Genomic DNA, 17368 nt, shown 5'->3' on the forward strand with positions numbered 1-17368 from the left:
TCTTCCATCAACTAATTTTTAAAACAATAAACAGTAACCATAAAGCTTATACTTTCACATAACTAATAATAATAATAATAATTATTATTATTTTTATTTTGTTGTAATAATTATTAGTAAAACAAATTAAAATGTTTCTCAGCTATTAAAGCGATCAATATGTATAATAATAAATTATACAAATGATAGTTTAAAGAACATATTTAATTGCATATTGTAGCCTATATAAACGAAATGGACGTCTACAGTACTGTGACCTTCATGAATGTTTCTCAAAACACAGCCTGAGTCACAGTGAATGAACAGGGTCTTACTAAGCGGTTCAGGAGATGACCACAAATACAAATAAAAGTTTGTCGTTTGTAATTAATTCTCCAACCCCTCACGTGGGCCTTCCATCGAATTAAACACTTGATCTCCTCTGAATTGATCCTAACAGCGACGTGAAATGTGTCCAACACGCTTTCGCTCGCCATATGCTGCAGGTGCACGCGCCCCTGGCCCCACTGAGTTTTGTAAACTACGATGTTTGTGGCAACTTTGGCGCACAGAATTAAATTATAGCATGTTTTTCATGCAACAATCGACAAAAACATGTAGCCCCCCCTCCAGCAACCGTTGCCATGTCGTATATTTAGTGAATACCGGGTTTGGTAATGGGGAGTGTGCATTAATTTCAGCCCATTGTTGGCAGGCTCGTGGGCCGAGGTGTTGGATGGCCCCAATGAAGCACGCGCTGTCAGCTGGTGAGCGCTCGCGGGTCCCCACCGTGTCCCCGAGGACCCGACTCGAAAGGGAACACACTTTCTCAACTAAAGAAAAGACCTGCATGCACGCACACACACGCACGCGCACACGTCGGAACACCTCCTCTCCACTTTTTTTCCATTCTCCCCTCTCTCTGTCTCTCTCTCTCTCTCTCTCTCTCTCTCTCTCTCTCTCTCTCTCTCAGACACGCGCACGGACGCGCTCACGCGGACCCTGGCAACCTGTCCCGCTGCGTGACTTCAGGCTGACGTTTTCTCCAACCTATTTGCGACCCGTCTGCAACGTGTCAGCAGCCTGGCGTCGCGCAAAACAGTCGAAAATTATTTATGAAACTGCCAGAAGTGGCCTTACCTGTGTTGCTGCCTGCCACTGGCCTGTCTCCCACCCACTGGGTTTTAGCCAATCACAAGCCGCGGCCCTTAGCTCGCCTCCCGAAGACGGGGAGTGAAGGGAAATATAATGAGGATGCTGCGTTTAATTATTAAGCGAATTTATGCAGGTCGAACTGTATCTGAGCATGATCGGAGAGCCATCTGCAGCGAGTTCGTGTTGCGGTGAAAGGAGATCAAGTTTCAGTAAACACTGTAAAGAGTTACTGTTAGAAATGTGGCAAATCATAGCAGGGTTTGAAAAAGAAAAGTACAAAATTAAACTTCTCCCAATTGTCCTTGATATTTCCCTTTAACCGCCAAATTAAACTACCTTTAAACGACGTGCATGCACAAGAAACAGAGCAGCGATTTTTGATTTCAACAAAAACTATTTTCTATTTTTAAAGCATTCGAAACCTCTGAGGCAATTTAATTGTCTTAAAAAAAGTCAAAACATAATAATGTCCACTAACATGCTTTATTTCTTGCACCAATGCTACGGATAGAAAACGGGTGGTGAAAACAGCATCTTCAACAGGTGGGATGCTGATCAGGTTGAGGTTTCACGCGCATTAATTATTTACGCAGCGCGGACGTTATGAAAAATAACAACAGTGGGGGATTTAGGGAGAACCCGAGACGCACGGACGCGTGTGGATGCTTTTGTGAAAAAACAAAGTGTTCACCCTCACAGCTGTTTGCTTGCTCTTTAACGTTATTTTTGCTTTAAGGGAAGGGTTGGGTTATATCGACCTTTTATTAGCAACCATGTGCTGAGATGAACACAAAATGGCTTATCTTTAACTCGTTGTTGTGACAAATAAAATAAGTGCATCAAGCTAAATATAATATGTATATACAAATATACAACCATAAACTGTTGAAACTCTGTTCAAACGCAGCACTAGAAGAATTATTAGAACCTTTTCATGCAACAATAGTTCCAGTGAAGTCGGGCGTGATAAACAATCTCTAAGAGGTGCATTTGGTATGTTTTAAACCTCTGTAGTCGTGCTCATTTCAATAAATATATTCAGAATATGTGCATTCCACAGCTTCCTCTTTTTTTTAATGAAAAGAAAGGAGCTTGCATTTTGTATGAGATATGGGGAGCCGAGCTGTGTGTTGTCCAAAAAGCCCGGGTCTCTCTGGGGACCCAGAACAAAAGGCAGAACTGGGCCATAGTCTCCATCTGCTGTCCTGGAGAGAGAGAGAGAGAGAGAGAGAGAGAGAGAGAGAGAGAGAGAGAGAGAGAGAGAGAGAGAGAGAGAGAGAGAGAGGTGGCAAGTGAGAGAGAGTGTGGCGAGTGTGGACACCATGGGTAGATACAGAATAATAAGTGAGAGGGAGGAGAGAGTAGAGACAGTGGCAACAGGGGACGAAGTTACAGGGAGTAAGGGATGGACGGATGGATTAGATAGATAGATAGATAGACAGACAGACAGACAGACAGACAGACAGACAGACAGACCTGTTTAGTTCCATACAGCCAACTGGTCTAAGGGCTAACAACCATAACTACCCCTTTGTTAAATCTTACCCTTAAATTACCCTGAAGCCTTCACCACTCATTAGCCACCACAGCCCTGTATTATCATGTACTGCAGCGTAACCTACGGTGACTGATCACACAGGCACACACACAGAGCAGCTGTGACGCCATGAGCACCTGTTGCATCGCATGCTCCAACTGTAGAACTACACGTGCAACGTTCTTCTCTGTAACGTTGTTGCACTGAAATGAATGCGTATGCGTGCATCTCCACATTTAGCCAGTTAGAAATCAATAAGCCTTGTGGATGTCAGTGGATTTATGCATGTGATCCAAACTGCAGTCTAAAGAAACACACAATTGAAATGAGTCCTTAGTTTTTCTCAGTTTATCTTTAAAACACCCCAAACTGACCTTATAAGCTGAGGTGACCAGGATGCATTAAAGCTGTTATAACTGTTATAACTCATCAGTCTATTTATCACTTTAACCAAAGTGCTTCTGTTTAATAAACACACAACAGGTTCAGTAAAATAATAAGTGAATCATTCTGCTGTATGTTTTTTTGAAAGTTATTTCTAAAAGAATCACCGATTTTCATCACCTGCTAGAAACTGAGAATTACATTAAATGTGTTTTCCATTATAGGAATTCATATTTGTCAGAGAACCACTTAGTATACATTGTCATTAAATCAAGCTATTAATTCAAGCCGCAATAATGAAAACATGACATAATCCAAAAGATAGTTATAAATAAATCATTGGAAGGTAATGGCAAAAATAACCAATGGGGCTTTGCAACAGCATGTCATGTGCAAACATAAAGAAAAAGTCTAAACTTTGTAAAATATACAGTTGCAGAGACGTTATTGCCACACCACCCTCCTTATTTTGAAAAGGTTCCAAAGCTGAGGGCTTTACATCTTCTAAAGCGGCGGCGTTAAACTATTTTGACAAAATACATCCTGTGGTTTCTGTGATGACAAGCAAAGCCCTCCCTTCAAGCATGTCCCGCCTGCACACACACACGGCGTACATACACACACACTGTCACAAGGAAGAAGATCATTTATCTCCGTGGTTCTCTCCATGAAAAGACATCCATGGGTGAAGCAGGGTCTCCCAGGGCTTTGTTCTGGGCAGGGTTCACCTCTTTGTGTCCACCACCTTCAAAGCAAATGTACATGAACACGAACATGAGGCTTCTTGGGTAACCGGCCCATTGAAGGGCAGCACAATGGTGCTACCAATTATCCACAGTGTTCAATGCTCCTGCGGAATCAGTTACATGGCTTTGTTTGTGTTTGTGTGCGTGCGTGAGTGTGTGCGTGAGGGAGTGTGTTTCTTAGATTTGCATTTTGAGGATGTAAGGGTTCGGTGTGTGTGTGTGCATGTATTTTGTAATGTGTGTATGAATTTTAGCGTGCGTGTGTGTGTGTGTGTGTGTGTGTCATCCATTTCGTCTGCAAATCTTCTGTATTTAGATCTTATGCTTGCTTTAAGATTTTTTATATTTGATTTGCATCATAAAAATGCGATGCAAACACCTCAATTGAAATGCGTGTGTGTGTGTGCGCATGTCTTTTGTGTCTGCGTGAGTGTGTGCGGTGTACTTCTACTTCCCCAGTAGGAAACACCTCAACTGCAAGGCTATTTACTCCCTTTGACACAATGTGACTTCCAGCAGGGTCGGGTTACCGAGAGCGTGCGGCCGGCCCTCCTCAGCTGGGAGGAGAGACCCTCCACTCTGACTGACTCCACGCACATGAAAAGAAAACCTCTGGACGCTTCGGAAGTGATCTGGCTGCAGGTGCTTTTCCATCTTTTTCACACCTCGGAACATGAGAGGGTGCAGGTGGGGGGGGTGAGGTCGTCCTTCAGTGTGTATGTGTATTCACAAACACACGTTCTCAAACACACGTGAGCATCCACTCACTTGACACCGGTCATTTTCACCACACGTAACCCCTGCTGGCGATCTGCCAGAGTCACCATAAACGCATGTGTCACTGATTGATGAGGAACCAGCGTCAGTGTCCATTGGCTTGACCAGCTGACCAGAGGTTTCATGATACCTGCACAAAGAGGCTGAAATGATTGATGATAATGTGAATAATTGAATTGCACTGAACTGATAAATAATGATGATGAAAAATGCGTTACATTCAAATATTTCTTTTGACATGATTTATTCACATTATGTCTGACCCCCATCCCACAACCCCAACCATATTTTTCTTATTATTAATATGACGCAAGATTCAGTTAGCCTTGCCCAAAAAAACAGCCAGTAGAAATGTCCTTCACAGGGATACTTTTTACTTTATACTTTGCACTTTTTCACTTTTACTTGAGTAAAGTAGTTGAATCTGTACTTCTACTTTTACCAGTCTTTTTGAACACAAGTATCTGTGCTTCTTGAGTATAGAATGGCTGTATTTTGGACACCTCTGGCAATATATTGCAGCAAAGTGCTGCCCCATTTGTATTTATACCATTTTGAGCCCTCACAGTCTCACTCTCAACCGTTTACCAGGTGATATCAGTAAAGTCCCCAGAGGGTTCAGGGCTTAATGCCTTATGGGGGGGCAATGGGATTTGGACAAGCACAAGAAGAACAACAAGTGTTGTAAGAAGAAGAGTAATGCCTACTTCACACTTTAGCCCTCATTTTCCACTCGCCTGATTTTCAGCTTGAAGCTCCTCGACCAAAGCCGCGGATCAGCGGCAAATCGGCATTGGCTCCACGCCGGCACATTGCCGCTCAGGAGCATCACAGACACGTTCCTGTTATCTAGCATGCTAAATATCTGGATCTATCAGGGAGTCTGACAGGGAGCTGCAGGCAGTGAGAGTGCAAGACACAGGCTGAGGGGAAACCTGGAGTAGAGGTCGCTTTCAGCTGTGCATGCTAAGTGTTGCCTTTGCAACACGGACCAAAGTTGTTGTTTGCACCTCGGTGGAAATATATCAATAGTCAAGACGTGTGGAAACAGGCTGTTTTGTGAACATGTGTACCAGCGACAAGCTCAACAGACATGACTACGCCTGTGTCATTTCCCCCTTGTTTGGTAACCTCATCGGGGTTTCTCCCAGTGAAAGAGTCCAAAAAGTCTTCAAGACAGCGTGTTGTGTAGTGTGAACGCTGCAAACATCTGATCGTTGACCGTCTGGTAGCATGAACTTGCCTTAAGAAGAAGAAGAAGATGATGATAATGATGATGAGGATTGATGTTCAGCCTCCAAAACAACATGAAGATCTCTCTAGTTCCTGCTGTAAATCTTGCAAAGGTCAAATCATTTTCTCAATACACCATGCTATTCTTGCCACTTCTCCTTTCCGCTCCTCTCCTTTCCTTTCCTCTTCTCCTCCTCTCCTCTCTCCTCCTCACCTCCTCACCTCCTCTCCTCTCTCCTCCTCTCCTCTCCTTTCCTCTTCTCCTCCTCTCCTCTCCTCTCCTTTCCTCCTCTCCTCCTCACCTCCACCTCCTCTCCTCCCCTCTCCTCTCCCCTGTTGTCCTCCCAGGCCCATTGTACAGTTGCCCCCGCGGATCTCCTTTCAGCTAGCTGCCCTACTCAGGTGAGGGATACAGTATATTGAAGGAGATTTAGCTTGTATTCGATTCCGCTCCTTTTCATAGTGGCTGAAAGCCTGGCCTCCATGCTGCCCCCCTCCCCACCCTCCCTCTTCCCCTTCCCCTTTCCCTCCCTGTCCTGTCCAGTTCCCAGGGGACCCCACTCTCTCCCGGGCTGGCCTGGGTGGAGCGGCCTCGGAGTGGGGCAAGTAGGGAACAGACAAGGGTATCGCTTACAGCCTCCCTCCCGCACTCATCAGCACAAGCACACAGAGCACAGACAGTCACAGCGCACCCCCTCGCCTCGCCTGTCTCCCTCTCTCTCAGGTGCACATAGACACATAGTGGTGTCAGTGCGCGCTCACACGTATACCTGCACATGCACATCTCTTCCTCCATCTTTACCAATTAGAGATACATGTCCTATCGTTTTCAGCCCCCCCTCCTCTTTCTTCAATCTGTCCATTCAGCCACCGATCCAGGAAGGAGGCAGACCACAATGGGGTCGTGGAAAGCCATTTCTGTGCACTGAAAAGCAAGCAATTGAGATTTGGTGACTAAGAGTGACACGGGAGTTTAGATGGAGAATGGCACAAGTGCATTTGCGGGGACAAAAACTTGATGCAGAGGCACTAGTGCACACACACACATACACACACATGCACGCATGCACACACACATGCACACAATCAGACAGAGAAAGAGCTCTGTCTGGGCTCCCTTTTTGTCAACACGCCATGTATTCACACACGTTGGCCTACTGCACAAACCAGCCAGGTATATCAGATAACACCCTGTTCAATGCTTCAGCATTAAAGGAATACTTCACCCATTTGCATTAAGCTTTGTATCGTTAGAAACCCGGTAGTACTTTTCAATGGTCATGCATCATTTCCTCATTTTCCCCAGAGACGGGAGATATCCGTATTTCTATTCTGAAAAGGAGCCTCCGATGACGCAAATATCCTCATTTTGGGTCATCGGAGGCTGCTTTAGTTAGAGGGTGTAAGGCCGCTTTCACACTGTGCACGTCCGTTGATGGATCTCATTGACTTTGCATGGGCTTGCATCACATTATGCCGAAATTAATTGTGGATCCGCTCAACTTTCAAGTTCAACTTTTCAGGTGCTGACGGATCCGTCACCCAATCAGATCGGGTTATGCAAATAAACTACTCTGACTCTGGCCAATAAAATTGCAGCCTTGGTCCGACCGGGGAAAGCACATGTAAAAGGCCAACAAAACATGGAGGAAAGGTTAATAATTGCGGTTGGAAACAGGCCAATTCTTTATGATTAGTTCCTGTGTATATATACAGGGACTGAATTACAAAAACACGTAGCAGCACTCTTCTGGCTATAACGGGATCCATTTTGCACTAAAATAACAACGCCATAGAAGTAGCCTGAATTAGCCGGCTAGCAGGAAGCGATTTCAATGGCTGCTGGCTGCGTCACTAAAGGCAACTCCTCTATGCGCCTGTTCAAATGTCTCACTTCAAATCAAAGATTTAAGGACAAATTAAATTAAGGAAGCAAATTCAACTGGTTCACTCTTGAATATTCTTGTCTCAGGTCTAATTCAAAGGTTAAGGCATGAACTGTTCATTAGTTTTGAATGAATATACTCTTTCACGTTAAGTGACATATTGATGATTCATGCTTAGGGTTGACCTGTGTGTTTTTAGTTCAGTTGCTTCCCTGACAGCCAAGCTCTGTTCAAATTACCATATTATAAATAGGATTAAATGTTACGTCACTGTTAATACAGCTACAATAATTTATAATTCAATTTGTACATTTTAGCACACTGTAATAACATACATGGTCATTCATTAATTCATATAATTACCACCACTCAATTTCGCACTTCAATGGAAGGTTTATTAATCTTTTGAAGCTGGTAGACCTGCTTGTTACCATTTGAGAAAAGTTAACTCACAAAGTACCATCCCACTGTCACAGTAACAGCACTTGAAATGATGATCCTGCACAAATACTGTGTATTTAGGGTCACCTCAGACACAATGGTTGGTTAAGTGTACCAGTGCTCTCAGTAACCAGGGGGAAAAGCCCACCCAACTGCATACATCACACACCTCACAGAGTATCACGTATTTCTCGAGTGGTCTCTTTACGCACAACAAAAGCAGCAGGGCGCATTGAGAAACAACAAACCCCCTGCAGCACGCTGCTTCCCACAGTCAAGGAATTGGATTAACACAGATCTTTTCATTCAGACAGGAAATGTAACAGTGGGTCTATGAACCTCAACCCTCACAAAAATAGCTCAAATACCTCTCACATTTTCTACTTTTTAATTAAAATGTATAAAATCAAATAACAACCTCTCTGAATAATCGCATTGCTATTCAATAAAAAGCTGTTTTCAAATTAAAATGTTAAGTTTAGAAAAACTTCCTTTAGATGGTCTTAACATTTCTGGGTATATTTGTTGTCTGTTGGTTGGTGATGCCTGCAGGGCGTCTTTAAGAGTAAATGAGCCTCACTGAGACACAAGATCCCAGCAGGATAACACAGCTAATATAGCTCGACATTTCCTACTGCTGTAACGGATTAGCAAACCTCTCTGCAGGGTAACACAAACACATAAACAATGGTCGTTTGACTGACTGTGAGCTCAGGCTCATCTTCCACCTGTTACACTCACTATTTCTTTTGGTGACGTTTTCCCCTCACGCTTTTCATTTCCAAACGAATCATCTTTCTCCAATTTCAGTTGTTATTGTTTTATCATCATTAAAGGGCATGAATGTTAGGTTGTGGATTTTTGGAGGAAACTCTTTTTACCACCCAAATGCTGGATTTGAATTATAAAAACATGAAATGGAATGCACTCAGCTATAGGGTTATAGGTACAAGTGAAAATCAAATCTGTTGCAAATGCGAGAAATTCCCGGGCTTATTGACTCTTGTTTGTTTGTAGCTGATTTGGCCGTCCTTATCTTCCACCTCCTCCCAGATTAGTGCTGCAGTCCGCCTGCTTCACACCATTAAGGCCAATCCACATCCTCTTCTCTGGGGTTGGGGTTGGGGGGGGGGGGGGGGGGGGGGGGGGGGCTCCCCTGGAGATCAGTGACGCCTCACTGACCACATCAATCAATCATTCTCCCTCCGACTACCTCTCTCCTGCTCCCCTTTGTCTCTCTCTGTATGTCTCTGTCTCCATATCGCTCCGTCTCGCCGACACAACTTTAATATCTGTCTCATCCCTCTTTCCCACACATGACATGGGAACTACTTATCATAGAAACATGTTGTCGAGAGCAATTCATCCACAGGGCCTGTCTCGGAAGGAGCTTTGGTTAGAAAGTGTTGTAGTTTTGATGGATAAACATCAAGAGATAATTATTTTTGGTTCATTTCCTGCAGAAATTGCTGTATTTGCGTCTGTCTCCCCTTGTCTTCATAACGGGGTCAACTACGTAAAATCTGTAAGAGTAGCGTGCAGACAATAGATATCAGTTGAACTTGTTCCTGCATTGCCCTCATGGAGGTTATGTACTGTGGCAGGGAGTCCACATATGTGCGTCCCATGCATTGTGATAATTAAAGGGCCTTTTCAGTGCTTTAATGCAATCCTAGCCTCAGTTCAGGCAAACAAACCAATATGGAGGCTCATGCTGATATTGGAGTTCATGCTAAGTTATTAAGGTTGCCATTGGGATGACGAATAACAAACCTGCTGTCTATTTGTCCACCTGTCTGCTTCTCTGTGTTAAATGATCAGTCTAGTGGTAGTCTGTTTTTCTTACTGTCAACAATTCCAACAAAAAGTAATCTTCAATATCTCCAGCCTCATCCCTCACCTTTGTCTGTATGCACGTTTTGTGCATTCTTCGTTGTTGTCGGCCTCCTTATCTATCTGCATCCCTACAAACCTGTCACACCGTCTCTCCCCTGTCTGTCCCCATACCGACCTGTCTGCTACCCAGCGTGCCTTTTTACCTCTCCGTCTGTCTGTCTGCCAGTTAGGAAAGGTCAGTACTAAATGGGCCGAGTGTAAACAATGCCCTCGGTACCTAGCACAGGGACAGCAGTGTCCCACAGCGGACATGCTGCATGTGATGTGCGGCCAGACCCCCCCTTCATCGTTACTCCTCTCTCTCTTGTCTCTGCACTTGATGCTTTTTCTGTTTTAGCCGCCCTCTTCTACGCTTCTCCTCCTTTTTTGTTCTGCTTTTGGCCACTTCCCCCCCCCCCCCACCCTTCTCTCCTCTGCCCTCCACTTCGATGTCCATCCTTCCCTGCCTTCCTCCCCTACCCTCCTCTCCCCATCAGGAGGAACCTAATAGGAAATCAAAGTTTCTGCTGGAAGAATGGAGTGGGGCTTAGCATTACCATCCCCTGGGTCCTCCCTGCTGAAAGAGGAGTGTAGAAAAGACTCTATACTGGCACTGTGGAGGGGAAGGTTAATGCAGCAGATAGTCTTTCCCTTACTCTCTTTCCGTGTCTCTTTATCCATTCTTTTTCTCCCAGACACACACACTCTCTCTATCGTTTGAGTTCTTTTCCCTTTTTCATTCTCGCTCACACACACATATGCACACACACACACACACACACTCAACACACATGCACTCCTTTTTTCCTCTCAAAGGGTGAGCAGCATAGCAGGTGAACTCAGCTGCCCCTAGCAGGATAGTGTTTGGCGATGTCCGATGTGCAGCCTGCCGCTCCATGATGCGTCCTTTGGGATGTGGTGTGTATGATTGTGGTGTGTGTGTGTGTGTGTGTGTGTGTGTGTGTGTGTGTGTGTGCCACCCCCAGCACGGCACGGCACGCACCCCTGCCCTTCAAAGCACTGCCTATGTGTAGCAATTGACTCCATGGCCCCTGCGAGCTCAGGTACTGCTGCCTTGTCAAGCATGTCAAGAAGCATTTACAAAGGCTATCCCTGTGCATTGCTCCACACGGAGTGATGTTTCTCATTTAAATACTGGGCAGAATGTTTAATATCAACCATCAAGCAATTCTGTGTTGAGTAGAAACTCTTCCAGAGGCCTTTAGCGTTGACGATGCTTAAACAAAAGAAGAAGTTAATCTTTCATGCCTATGCATATTGGGCGTGTCACACGTCAATAGATTGGCAGAAAGTTCCCTGTAAAAGTGAGGGCTAAGCCGAGTATTACTCCTGTATTAGCTGTCAAGCATCAGCCTGTACTCCAGGCTGAGCAGTCCCCAGTCCTGCTGTGTTAAGCTGCTTAAACACTCGGAGGTGGAAAAGATTAAACAGCGTGAATGCCTTGGGGCACGAGGGAGCGCCGGAGGAGAGGGCAGGGGGAGAGAGGCCTGATGGAACAGGGTGGGGCGCAGGAGTCAAACATGAGGGGGTGGCAAGAGATAAAAACACACAATATTTATGAAGGAGTCCATCTCTTCAAAACCACGAAGGGAGAGGATGGGATGATGCTTTAGCTGCGTCCAGATTTCCCCAAAACCAATTTCAACCCCTAAAGTTTGCTCGTCTAGCTGGTCTCTTCACCCCTCCTCACCCCTCACGCCTGCACACCACCCACCTGCCCTCTGTACTCCCCCACAGAAGAGTTCGGATTCTTGGAAGGTGTTGGGTGTCTACAGTGTCACAACTAAACAAAACCATTTGAAAACAAAGTGGGCCGGTGAATGTGCCGGCGCAATCCGACCCCTCTCCCTTTGTGGACGTAGAGAAAAAACGGCCTCTCAGAATCAAGGGGATGGAGGGCGGGCGGGCAGGGGGGGGGCACACCATTTCAATCCGCAGGTTACCCCCTCCGTCCACCCACCCGCCCGCTTTTACAGCCTCCACTCCACCCCACACACACCCACACTTTTAAGTGCACCCTTCAAAGGTGAACATGCTATCTGAAACAGAGCTGTCTGTGTTACACTACCTCCAAGATCAAGATACTCCCTCTCCTTCCCCTCTCGCTCTCTATTTCTCTCTCTTCAAGCCACTTTCATTTGCTCTTTTCCCACTTCAGATTTAACGTCAGATGTCATTTTATCGCATTCATCTGAACGCAATGGGCGATAGTCCCATGACATGTGGATTTAGTGTTGGACGATGTCTAAATATGACACGTGTGACAGTTTGACAAGAAACTATCACAAGAATGGGTCGGATGAAAATAAAAGCCTGTGAGTCAGGGAGTCAGCCTACATGTGACATTTGTATAATGATGATGATGAGGTTGTGAGTCATTCCATCGGTTTCTATGTAATATGAGAATTTCGGAGCTTAACGCACAAAGGCAACAAACACATGCCATTACTCATAGTCATATGCCTAAACAATGCGTGCATTGTTTAATTACGTCATTATCTATATGACATTCTGTTGTGTTAGGAGAGCATTGCAGAGCCAGAGGCAAGATGAACCTGAGGCCTGAAAAGAAAAAGATCAACCACAATTGTTTTTGGTAGTGAAAAGTAGCCCATATTTAAAAAATATATATTTTTTTCTTGTTCACAGATTTGATATTTATCCTGCTATGACAATGTTACATCATCATAAGTATTATTTTACAGTAATTTATTTTAGTATCTCGGAATGCGTTTCTTTATTTTGGACTATGAGAAACACAAAGAAGTACACAGGTCATCCGTCTCGTCTACGCTGCTGATTATGGGAAAGCAATGCCCCCTGTTTGTGTGTGTGTGTGTGTGTGTGTGTGTGTGTCAGTGTGATGAACTGTCTGTCAATCATAGTCAGAGTTAATTATTTTGTTTCCCCGTTGGGTGTGAGTGTGTGTCAGGAACTCTGACCCGGAGACCTGGGGTTGGATCTCACACACACACACACACACACACACACACACACACACACATTCTTCCCCCAGAGAGTGGGTCCACCCATGTCCTACCAACGATGGTCCATTGGCCACCTGCCTAACCACTTTGCTGACCAGTCAGTGAAGTAAGTGTGTGTTTGTGAGTATTGTGCACGCTCATTTTGCAGGCTAAAACAGGAAACCCTCGTGATTTTTTTAACACTTTCTCTTAACATGTTTGTATCCCAACACTGCATAGCATGCAGAGATATTTTGCACCAATTACAATAGCTAATATCATCAACACAAAATAAACAAACCGTGTGTGTGTGTGTGTGTGTGTGTGTGTGTGTGTGTGTGACAGTGTGATGAGTGGAGACAGAGAGGGGTAGGACCCCTGGGAGATCAAGTAACCCTGCAGGCAGCACAAAGGACACCCCTGGCTAGGGTCCTTTCTTTCAGACCACTGGAGGCAGGGGGCAGACAATAACACAGTGTAACACGCTGCCATGTTTCAGGGGCTGGTTAAGTCTGTCTGTCTGTCTGACTGTCTGTCTGACTAACAGGATTGATAAGCAGCTTCAATGAATTTAGCGAATGAGATGACTTCGATTACAGAAGATCACCTATTAGAGTGACCAGATGTTCTATGTGTTCTATGTGCTCTGTCTATGAAGATTTCTGAAATTATCCATTCCTATGCTTAGACTTTCTATAGCTTCCTTGAAAAAAACATGTTTTGACATCCCTCACTGTGTTGTTGCCCTGTTTCCCTCCTCGGAGGGTTATCATTCCCACTACAACAGGGTAGCAGAGTGTTTGCCTCCTTAAAAGCATTTATTGTACACTGACCCCACTGACCGACATCAATTATCAACACCACACCGCCTGGCTTGAACAAATCTCACCAGTGTGATCCAATAGACACTGAGCTCTGTGAATAAACAATAACCGAAAGCTCCTGTTTTAATCGCATCCAAACCAGAAACCCTGCTCTTTATTTTTCCCACAGGAGAGAAAATAAAAGCCTGCACAATAACCAGCACCCACACACGTCTCGCTCCATAAAGTCCTCCACGCACTGCGAGCCAAATTGATGGAGAGTAACCCGAAAATGAGAATTAAAACACTGTCACCTTGTTTTTGGAGATGAAAGACGCCGAGTAAAAGAGAAGTGAGCGGGTGTTATTGGATTAGCAGCCGACACAATCGCATCTGCGCAGATTTGCCTCCGTGCTGCAAATGTAATTGTGGGCAATAACATGTCGATTAAGGTGCCGCGGCCGGACTATTGGAGGCTTTGTGTGAGTCTGCAGAGGAGGCGATTAGATCAGCGAGGGCCTGAGGGAGTGAATACTGAAGAGAAGGTCCAGAAGTAACCACTTGAAAAGTAACACTTTTTTCTTTTTTTCACTGTATTGACTTAGCCTCTCTTCAAGAGCATCAGAAAGCATGGGGAACAATTTTTTTTGTTGTTGTTTTGATGCAAGATTTGCCTGTTCATTTCACCACCTATCTAGAACAGACACTAGAAGATGACAATGACATTGTTTGTAATACTTTTTCCCCTCTCGTCCTCGAGCAGCAAGCATCATTCTGCAGAGGAGACAAGAGCTCAGATCGTGATCGGGGTGAAACATTGCTCCTGTCCTGCAGAAAGTTCTTCCACCTTTCACAAATAGCAAGTTTCGCATGGAGTAAAAAGAAGGTAAGATAGGTTATGATATATTGCCCTGGAAGCAATACTGTGAATAATCTAGACAGGTGTGTTAAATGTATTGGCTTATTATCAAAACAAAGATGAAAAAACGATATTTCCTCTTGGTAGTGATAAAAAAAAAAAACGTCTACATTTCTGTGTAAGCCTACATGGTATTCCCCTGTTCACCTCATGTTACTTCTTCCCCGTCTCCACCTCTCCATCTCCCTCCTCCATCTGTCTCCCACAGACGACCAAGGAAAGGCCTCTCTGATTTCCTCCTGACAAATTGTCTTATCGGTCGGCAAGCCGGTTGCGGTGAATGAAAACATGACCTTCTCAGGTGGGGTCCCTCACAGAGAACTCCGGGTACACAGATGAGGACTGATAAGAGCTCAAGGAAGAGGATACTGCGCGCTCACACAGGAGACTTATCTCCAGGTACACTGATCAGCAATGATAAAAGCCATGGGAGGATAAGGAAGAGTCAGTGGAGTGGCAAACAAGCGCCATTAGGGTTATTCTATTCATACTCGGAGAGAAAGCAGGGGAGACGGTTAAGTGGCTAACGAGAGCCATTAGTACTGCTCAGACTTTCGGAGAGGTAGTTGGCAGACTGACTGACTGACTAACTCGCTGATTGACAGGAGTGGATGGGGGGCTGAAAGGGGAGGGGGAGAAGGACATGGAAATACTTGGAAATGGAGCAAGGGACAATAATTTCTAGTGGTCAGGGGAACCACATCGGCATCAAATACCCTCCGCTTTGTGATCCTGGTTAGATTCCCGGCTGGCCGGATTGCTCGCTGCATGTCAATCCCCTATACTCTCTTTCCCCGTATTTCCTGTTTCTCTCTCAAAATGATGCTTTTGGCATTAAAGGGTCGAGGAGTTGGATGGAGAAGAAAAATGCAGGTGTAGGTAGCAATGGGAAGAAGGAAAAGGGTTCCGTGGAAGGAGGATACAGTGCAAAGAGCTGGGTGACCTTTCAGATCACTCCCATTGTCCCACATTAAAAACAGCAGCGTCCATTGTGAGAGCACGGGGCCAAGGTCTAGTTAGAAGGAGGAGAGAGAGGAACGAATGAGAGAAAGTTTGAAAAAGTAAAAAGGATGTGACTGGAGCATAAATCGAGTGGAAACAAAAAGTAAGATGGGGAGAAGAAGGGAGGGGGACGTGAAGGTAAAACAAGTTGGGGTGTGTGCACAAGATAAATGGCCCCTCCTCTTTACCTCACGCATGGCTGATCCAGGACGGAGCAAGAAGGAGAGAGAGAGGGAGAGAGGGAGAGAGAGAGGGGTTGGGGGAAGAATAGAGGGTCACCCTACACAGTGGGGGCTTTGTGGCCACTTATCAGGGACTGATGGGACAGCAGTGGACCCAGAGTGGAGAGACAGTGAATAGAAAGGGACGTAGGTGTGTGTGTTTGTGTGTGTGTGTGTGTGTGCAAGTGTGTGTGTGCAAGTTGGACCGAGTGTGGAAGATAATGAGGAAAGAAAGAATAGAAGGATGATGCAAAGAGAGATGAGACAAGAAACAGTGGAGCCCAAAAAGGAGGGTAACAAAAAAACAACCAAAAAAAACAAAGAAAGCACAACAAGCAGCAGCATGGCACCCTGTAGATCACTTTACCAGCCTGAAAGCACCTTCGGGAGAGACTGACGAAGAGGGGAAAGAGAGGGAAGGAGGGAGCACGGGGACGGCGACAAAGAATGAGAAGGTCAAGAAGAGGTATATGATATGGAGGGAGAGAAAATTGGAAAACGATGGAGGTTAAGGACCAAAGGGAGATTGGTTTACAGCAGAATTCCTGCATCACGTCCGTCAAGGTGGCGTTTCATGGAGAGAGTGACGGAGAAATCAGAAATAGAAATGTGAAATGGTTCATTTTTACACTGGCGAGATACCTTCTTTACTTTTTCTTGTTTCTCACTTTCAAACTCCAAGCGCTCTCCTTCACTTTCCAACGTGCACACACACACACACACACACACACACACACTCAGTCAGCGGCAGCTCCCAGCTCCCCGCGGTGCGCCCGCTGAGAGGGGTCATGTCAGACATCAACTCCCGTCGCGTCAGCTCTTTTTCTCCCACAATTCAACACAGCTGAGGCTGTCACCGCGCTAACCTCCCCCCCCCCCCACCCCCCAAAAAAAGGGCCCAGACACTGGCCCCTAACATTCACGGAGACACACACATATTTACGATGTACACGCATAAGTCGAAATGCACACACACACGCACACCCACACACACATGCATGTTCACACGCTCCATCAAACACACACATTTGTGTGTGTATCCGCGTCCAAGAGGAGACAGACCCCCAACTGGTGTCCACCAGCAGGGTTGCTGATCCTGTGCTGACATTACCATCTCAGTCGTCTCAACCTCCCCGCCGGTTTACGGAATAGAGACACCAGGACACACACACAGAGACACACACCGTCACAGTTTCTCGGCGAGGCTGCCAACTAAAACAAAAGCGTAACGTTTTTTTTCATTCTCTTGCTGTCAGCCTCGCTTCTCTTGTCTTCTCTTGTCTTCAGATATGCAAACTTTGTAAATGAGTTCAAACTGTTGCTACATGCCGTAGGCGTGGTGTCAATTTCGTCAACGAAACCTAGACTAAATATATTCAGTGACTAAGATGAGATGATGACTAACCGGCATCAATGTCCTCAA

Source organism: Eutrigla gurnardus, assembly GCF_963514095.1.
Source record: "Eutrigla gurnardus genome assembly, chromosome: 13".
In the NCBI taxonomy this organism is placed as follows: Eukaryota; Metazoa; Chordata; class Actinopteri; order Perciformes; family Triglidae; genus Eutrigla; species Eutrigla gurnardus.